The sequence below is a fragment of the Equus asinus genome, chromosome 2 (assembly GCF_041296235.1).
Source record: "Equus asinus isolate D_3611 breed Donkey chromosome 2, EquAss-T2T_v2, whole genome shotgun sequence".
NCBI classification, from domain to species: Eukaryota; Metazoa; Chordata; class Mammalia; order Perissodactyla; family Equidae; genus Equus; species Equus asinus.
In genome coordinates, this window is record NC_091791.1 from 156487039 (window position 1) to 156494618 (window position 7580).

At 38.0% G+C, this 7580-nt stretch overlaps 1 long non-coding RNA gene across 1 annotated transcript; it reads left to right on the top strand.

The window, feature by feature from the left end:
• Positions 1–743: 743 nt before the first annotated feature.
• Positions 744–7244, top strand: LOC123282999 (uncharacterized). The gene is made up of 3 exons (XR_006523406.2): positions 744–881; positions 3624–3776; positions 6262–7244. It is a non-coding gene; the product is annotated as an uncharacterized lncRNA (long non-coding RNA).
• The last annotated feature ends 336 nt before the right edge of the window (positions 7245–7580 follow it).

A 7580-nucleotide genomic window follows, 5' to 3' on the forward strand; every position in this document is an offset into this window, starting at 1 on the left:
TAGCTGGTGATCAATCTGTGTAGAAAGCTGTCAGAGGTCCTTATGACAGATCCCATCGAAGCCACACATGCCACATCTCTGGGACTGCCTGGTAATGGCATATCCATGGGTGAGAGGATGGGATGCGAGCCTTTCACACCTTCTGTTTTCCTCATGTCTCCAGTTGGGCTCTTTGGAAGGGTGTGTGCGTGTGTGTGTGTGTGTGTGTATGTGTGTGTTTCTTTTCCTTGGCTCCCAAGTCACATCAGTTCGCTCCCGGTACTTGGCAACCCAGCACGCTTCCTCCCACTAACGACAAGCCTGTCTGCAAAACAGAACAACACCTTTGAGATGGGGTGTTTATCTGGGCAGCGCACAGCCTCTGCAGCCCACAGGGGCCCCTCCTTCAAAGGCATTGCTGAACGGGCTCACCTGATGAAAGCCCGAACTGTGTATGCCTGACTTGATTTACGGGCAACGGCCAGCTCATTAGGCGCACTGGCCTGAGGAAGCTGGTCGACTGTGGGGACAAATGTTTGTGTAGCTCTATGGTGCCCACAGGGCTGTTTGCAGCTTGGGGGCTAAGTACAAAGCGGGCAGTGATAAGGGGCTCTGGAATCCACGCCTGGCTCCGGGAGTGCTAACTGCCCAGGAGATTGATATCTAGGGTGCAAAGGCTAAAAAAATTAGATTAATTTAGCTCAGCTGTGCTCACTGAAGGATTGGGTTGCAGCTGGTGCTGAAACATTAGCGATCAGGCCTCCGAGATCGGGGGCAAGTCTCAAGTTGGAAGGAAGGGAGTAAGATGGATTGCCTCTCAGCACGCCCGCTCCCCAGGAAAACGATAGCCTACCAAAGCAGCCCCAGCATTATAGACAATGCAGTGGAACACCAGTAAGAAAGTAAGCTATGCGTTCCTCAGGATATGGCGCTGGAGATGTGGGGGCACTGTCTTCTAATCCAGGGAAAGTCACCGGGGACAGACTATTTTAAAAATACTCTCAACTTAGTCTCTTCCTCCATGAAATAAGACTAAACAATAACAACTATTTTAAGGTAACCTGAAAAACAAGTAGAATGTTCTCCGAATTCTAGTATGTTGTTATAAGATATTAATTGCAGTATCCCTGATTGTATAATGATTATTTTTCTTTGGCCATGGCTCTTTATCTCCCAAGTTCACGTCCTTAGAAAATATCTTCACCTGTAAGTTTGCCTACAAAAATTTTCACACTCCCACTTTGGTTCCTAGGTGGAAAGTCTCGCAGACTTCAAATTCCACATCATATGCAAGAAAGGAAACTCTTTTTTTTTCACCAGAAACTGGTTGCTCTGTGTTACTTTTTAAGGGAACAACTCCCATGTATACTCTTTAGTGAATTATCTGCTCTTTTCACATCTTTTGATAAGGTTCCTATTAAGTTACCATTTATTGAGCAATTACTATGTGCAAGGAACTGTGCAAATGCTTTATATAGTGAGAAGAATCATTGTCCCAATTTGTATACATTGTTTAAGAGTAATAAATAATGTCACTTCCTTTCTCTAGAGGGTCCAGGTTTGGGTGATAAATTTTATATGTAATTAATTCAGAGATTAGAGTATGTGTGCGTTATTAACTAAGTGGTCAACCAGTGGTGATAGAGGAGCTTTGATAAGGCCTAGACTATGAAATTGACCATGAAAAATGTAAGAAGCAAAAACTAGGGGGAGAAAGGTCCTCTCTTCACAATGTGTCTCATTCAGATTGTGAATGCCATCTTGGGGGTAGATTGAAGCTAGTACAAAAGAGACTGTGGGTTTTTAAAACAGAGAATTGTTACAAGTATACCTCAAAGAAGGCAGGGTCTTTGGAGAATGCCATGTTGCGTGGTAGAATAAAGACTGATCTGGAAACTAGAAGACCAAGATCCTAGGCCCAGCTCATTCATGGACTAGTCCCATGATCCAAGGCAAATGACTTCTTCCTGAATGTTCATCATTTGGAAAACATAGACATCAAATGAGATAATATACAGGAAATTTCACTGAAAATTATAAAGCCTTAAACCCATGAAGAAATAATTTTCCCCAATTCTGTATCTCAGACAGGTTGTAACATGTTCCCGGGTGGTCTAGTGGCTAGGATCAGAAAGGTTGTGACATTTCCAAAGTCACACATATACTAAGTAATAAAGGAGAGAACCAACACTCATTCTCCCAGTCACCAGCTCAGTGCCTCTTCTGTCACGCACTCCACATCCCTGTAACTACTGGTAAAAGTCCAGGTCCTTAATGGAACTCAAAGTGAAATCAAGGAATAGCCACAAACCACTATTTAAATAGAGCCACAAAGTCAAACATTTACAGAGGGCAAAAATTAACATTCTTGGATCAAGTTCAGTGGCTAGCAAAAGGGTGTATAACCAGAACTGCTTTGACAGAAATTCATGGGATGATGGTCCAGGGATAATAGGAGGTACATTCTCTCTCAGAGAACAGGAATCGTATTTAAGTGGCTCCAGATTCAACCAACACAGAAATATAAGAAGGAAGACTTCTGCCCAAAGGCCACTAGTGATAGCAAAAAAGAAGCCATTATTAACCTTTAAGCAAGCTGCGCCAGTAGAGTTTCGGTACAGAAATCAGACTTTGCGACAGTAGTATTAAACCCAAATGCTGCAAAGATGGGAAATTGCATAAGTGAATGAAATAGCCTGGGGAAAAGAGACAGCGAGCAGTGTTTGAACTGTGGCAAATTGGAAAGAATATGCCATTTCACTACTCAGCTTCAGTCAATTGTAGCCATATTGGAATGTATACCAGTGTGGTTTGACTTTACAATTTTTCAAGAAAAGACAGAAATTTGGATTTCTATGTCAATCCTCTAAATTTTTTTTAATGCTTACAATACATTAAAACACTATTCAGGCCAAAGAAAATGTGGGTCTCTGAGCATCATTTTGCAGCTTTTGCTCCTGAAGATGTAGAGAAAATAGAAGAGCATTAGAATTAAAAGATCAAGAAATAGAGCGTGGATTACCAAGGTTTGGAGTTGGGTGGGGAAGGAATAAGAATGGAAAGTTCCAGGAAGAGTGGTAGAGCCAAGTCCAGGTTGGTTTCCCCCAGTCATTCATGTCCACCTGTGACAATGCAGAAGCTACCTTACTTTCAACTTGAACGAGTCACTTTTGCAGTTAAGAAGTCTGACCAGTCAGCAAAGCCAGTTAGAAAAGCCAAGAGATGGCAGTGGGTATGGCAATAAGATAAAAAATGTTTTTTTATTCTATTTAGGCATGATTCTATTTAGGTAAGCCTTTCACTGAGTGCAAAGAGAAAAATGGAGCCCACCAAAGACTGACTAACATGTCACTGACCAAACTTACATATTGCTATTATTACTTGGTTACAGGGCTTGAGAAACAAGGCCAATATTCAGTGCTCTCATTTGATAACCAACATTTTATGTTCTCATTGTTTGCAGCTGAGCCAAGTAGTGTACTATAACTACATTTCTCGTTTTGCTAATTTTTTTCCCCCTGGAGTTCATAGCTGCCTCTATTTTAATAGTTTTGGTGTTTTCTTTTTTATGACCCTATTACTAATTTATCCCCAAACCACTATTAGAACTCTAAAACTCCTCTTCTGTGGAATGGCCACTGTAGGTCTGCTGAGCAGTGGTGATCCTGGGACCTCACTGCACCATCAGGCTGGGACTTCCCTTTGCCTTTCTCCTACGTTGCACCTCCTAGGCCACACGTCTATCCTGCTGGCTTTAATTCACACAGTGGTGGAGCAGACCCTCTTCTTGAGAAAAGGTATAGTGTGGTCAATTTTTTTTATATTTGAAATGTATTTGTTTTCTTGTATTTGATTAATAGTTTGGCTAGATATGGAAATCATTTCCCTTCAAGATTTTCAAGCCATTACTTGACTTTCTTCTACCTTCTGGTGCTGCTTTGAGAATTCTCTGCCATTCTGATCCTGACCCTTTTTAATGTGATGTGCTTTATTTCTCTAGATGCAAATATGCATTATCTTTATGCCAATGTTCTAAATTTTCTAACTTCTAATTCGTAAAGGCTGGTCCACATCATAAATTTTGGTCCAGTTTTGAAGATTGGCAAAAATAACAAAAATTTGTCACTTGTTTCACTATGGATTGCAAAAAAGAAAAGAGGATTGGTTACAAAACAAAGAATTTTCGTTTATTATTCTGACTACTAAGTGTGCCCTTCAATCTAAGGACTTTGCTCCTTTAGTGCTAGGAAATCCTATTTTATTATTTTTTTGGTAATTCCTTCCCTCTGTTCTCTCTTTGTGAAACTCCTATTACTCAGATGACAGGTCACATGCTTCAATGCTCTAGTTTTAAAATTATTTTCTTCTCATTTTTTAGTCTTTTTAAAAAAATTCTAGTTTCTGGATTTTCTTAGCTTTATCTTCTAAATCTTCTGTTGAATTATTCATTTCTACTATCAATTCTTCATTTCCAATAGTTCTTTCTTATCCTATGAATTATATATATATATTACATACTATGTAATTATATTATACACATATAGAGGTATGATATATAATATATAGTAGTATTGTGTTATATAATACAGATATTATCAGTTATATTAAATATGTAAGAAAGACTATTACTATGTTATATAATATGTAATACATAAATGTATTATATAATATATAATGTAAAAAGATAGATAGACAGGTAGACAGATTATGCAAAATAGAAGCACATATTCCTCCAGCCCAGTGTTTATCTCTGGACTCATCTCCTACATCAGAGAGCATCCCCTTTTGGTCCATTTACTCCATTTTGTGCATTTTCAGCCAGAAGCCATTTTCGCTGGGTCCTGTCAGAATAGGGAAAGGATAGGCTTATTCATTGAGTTTGCTTTTCCTCAGATGTGGGGTATTAGTTAGGATTTTAGAGGGGTTTTGTCACTCACCACCACTGCTTCCAGGAGTAAGGGCAGAGCTTCACTCTGCTACAATGCTCTGCTCCTTCTGCAACTTTTCTGTTTCTTTCTTTAGCCACCAGCATTTTCATTGTGGAAGGAGATCATGTAAAAACTGCAAGGCCTTGGACTCTTTGCTTTGCTTTGTTTGTTTTGGTTTCTTTGGGAGAGTATTGGGGTTAGAAGTTTCCAACAGGAAGCTTGAATCCACTAGCGTCATCTACAACTCTGTGGTACAAGTGCAATTAACCATCTTCTAATTCACCACTTTTGCCAGATTAAAAAAAGATATATATGATTGGCTTTTATTAAAATAGCGATCATAGGGCTGGCCAGGTGACATAGTGGTTAAGTTCGCGTGCTCCACTTTGGAGGCCCGGGGTTCACAGGTTCAGATCCAGGGTGCGAACCTACGCACCACCCATCTAGGACGTGCTGTGGCAGCGTTCCACATACAAAATAGAGGAAGACTGGCACAGATGCTGGGTTGGGGACAATCTTCCTCAAGCAAAAGGAGGAAGGCTGGCAACAGACGTTAGCTCAGGGCCCAATCTTCCTCACCAAAAAAAGAGAGATCATATCAGTAAAGAATAGATGATTTTTTTTCTTTCATTTTATCACTTTGAGCATAGGAAGAGCTTACACATTAGACTAGGGAGAAAAATCTAAAATCTATTATACTTTTCTATTAATAGTGTTAGGTAATGTGGCAAACTTATGTTTAATAGGTTGAATCTATGCATATATGTTGTGTATAAAATTTACAAAAAAATAAAAAGAAATATTCAACTTGTCTTAGTTATATTTAATAAAAAAGATATAAACTACAAATATAGTTAAGAAGGAAAATCTTTAAAGGCTAGACGAATGTTTTCTTCCTAAACTAGACTATGTCATTCCTGTCTAATGGTTTATAAGTATATGGTGGATTTTGAATTAAACTGTCCATTAATTAAATATACTCTTGGTTTTAAAAAAAAAGGTGTTTAGTCAGAAGCTGTGACGCCACATAAAGAAGAATGAGAAAGTTTTAAATTGCTTGTAACAGGCAGACTAAATGAAATCTTTACAAAATGCTGTACCCTTAGAAGTGACCAGAAGTTCTTTCTGAATAACTCCATTGACTTCTGGTGTTTACTTTGGCTTTTAAATGCTGGCTTTCATTCTTTCAAAATGATGAGGACAAATGGGACGAGAAATATTATAGTCAGAAGGTAATTTTATTAATTAGAGCATTTACTTATCTAGACTGAACCAAGGAGTCTTTTGCCTCGAAATAGCATTTTTGAAATTACAAAACAAATAAAAGCTTAAAAAATAACTTTTTGTTTTTCAGATTTCCTAGAACATGAAGTCCCAGGATTGGAAGCATATATAACTAAGTAACCAATCTGATGCTTAAATTCCTTACTGCCAATTAATTGGAGATAATTTTCCAAATTCTTGGTAAAATTTATATTTTTCGGAAGACACATACTTGGAGGCATTCACAGGAAATATATGCATAAGTAAATATTACCTTGAGTACATATCCTTCTAGAATGATTTTGTTTTTCTGTGTTTTATGATTCATAGTGGTGGCTTGATTTTTATATATGCATATATATATTTATGGGCTGCACCTTGTCCGACTTTGGGGCTCCAGCCTGCCTGTCTGTCAAGAGTCTGCTGTGTTTCTCTCTAACAGTAGTTAACAAAGAAACGAAAATAAAGGATCACCTTGTAAACACACAGGTGAATTGCTTGACACCACTTCTAACAGGCTTTCCAGAGGAAATCACGTTGAATTCATATACATGTCTAGCTGCTACTTTAAAATAACAGTATTTCTCTGGAAATAGGTGAGGAACACTTTCCGATACCGATAGGTAGAGACACAAAAAACCAAAACACGTTTTGGGGAAAGAGAAAAATGTCCACTCAGCAAGTCCTGCTCTATCCCTAAGAGAGTGGACTGACTGTTCTGGCAACCTCACAATTAAGCCTCTTCAAATTTATGAGGACTCCAAGGAAATACACTATATATATGGTGCGTTTTAATATACCTGTGGCTTTAATCTACTGTGGGGTATTGTCTTTGTGCAGAATTTGTTTTACTTGCCTGCATAGCCGTGAGAAAAATACAAATTCAGAAAGTTCTTCAGAGTCAATATTGTGTGATTTTTATTACATGTGGAGGTAGATATGATTTCTGTAAGACTATATTTCCCATGTTAAAATATATATAAAATGGACATGAATATTTGATTGAAATTATTATACATAAATTCCCTTTGTTGGTAATATTCAGAAATGAATCTAATAAATAAATTCAAAGGTATTTTACCGTGTTGTGCAATCACTGTCATGTAGAAAAGGAGCTTGAGATTTAACTTGAACAGTTTTCAAATAAGATTTGCTAAAAGTCTGTTATTATATGCTCCTCTTCCTCAGTCTCTGTTTCTTTTCTTTCCATGAAATTTAAGTTGTTTGATTAAGCTATGGGTGGACCTCTCCTTTTCAGTTGCCCACTTGCTGTTAACGTCTCTTCACAGATGTATTATTTCGTTTGGGAGATAAGAGCAAATGTAATGATCATTTGACTAACTAGTTCTTTTTTAAAGAGGGTATCAATACCTGGAATCAAATTTGATTTGGTTAATAATCTCTCTTCTC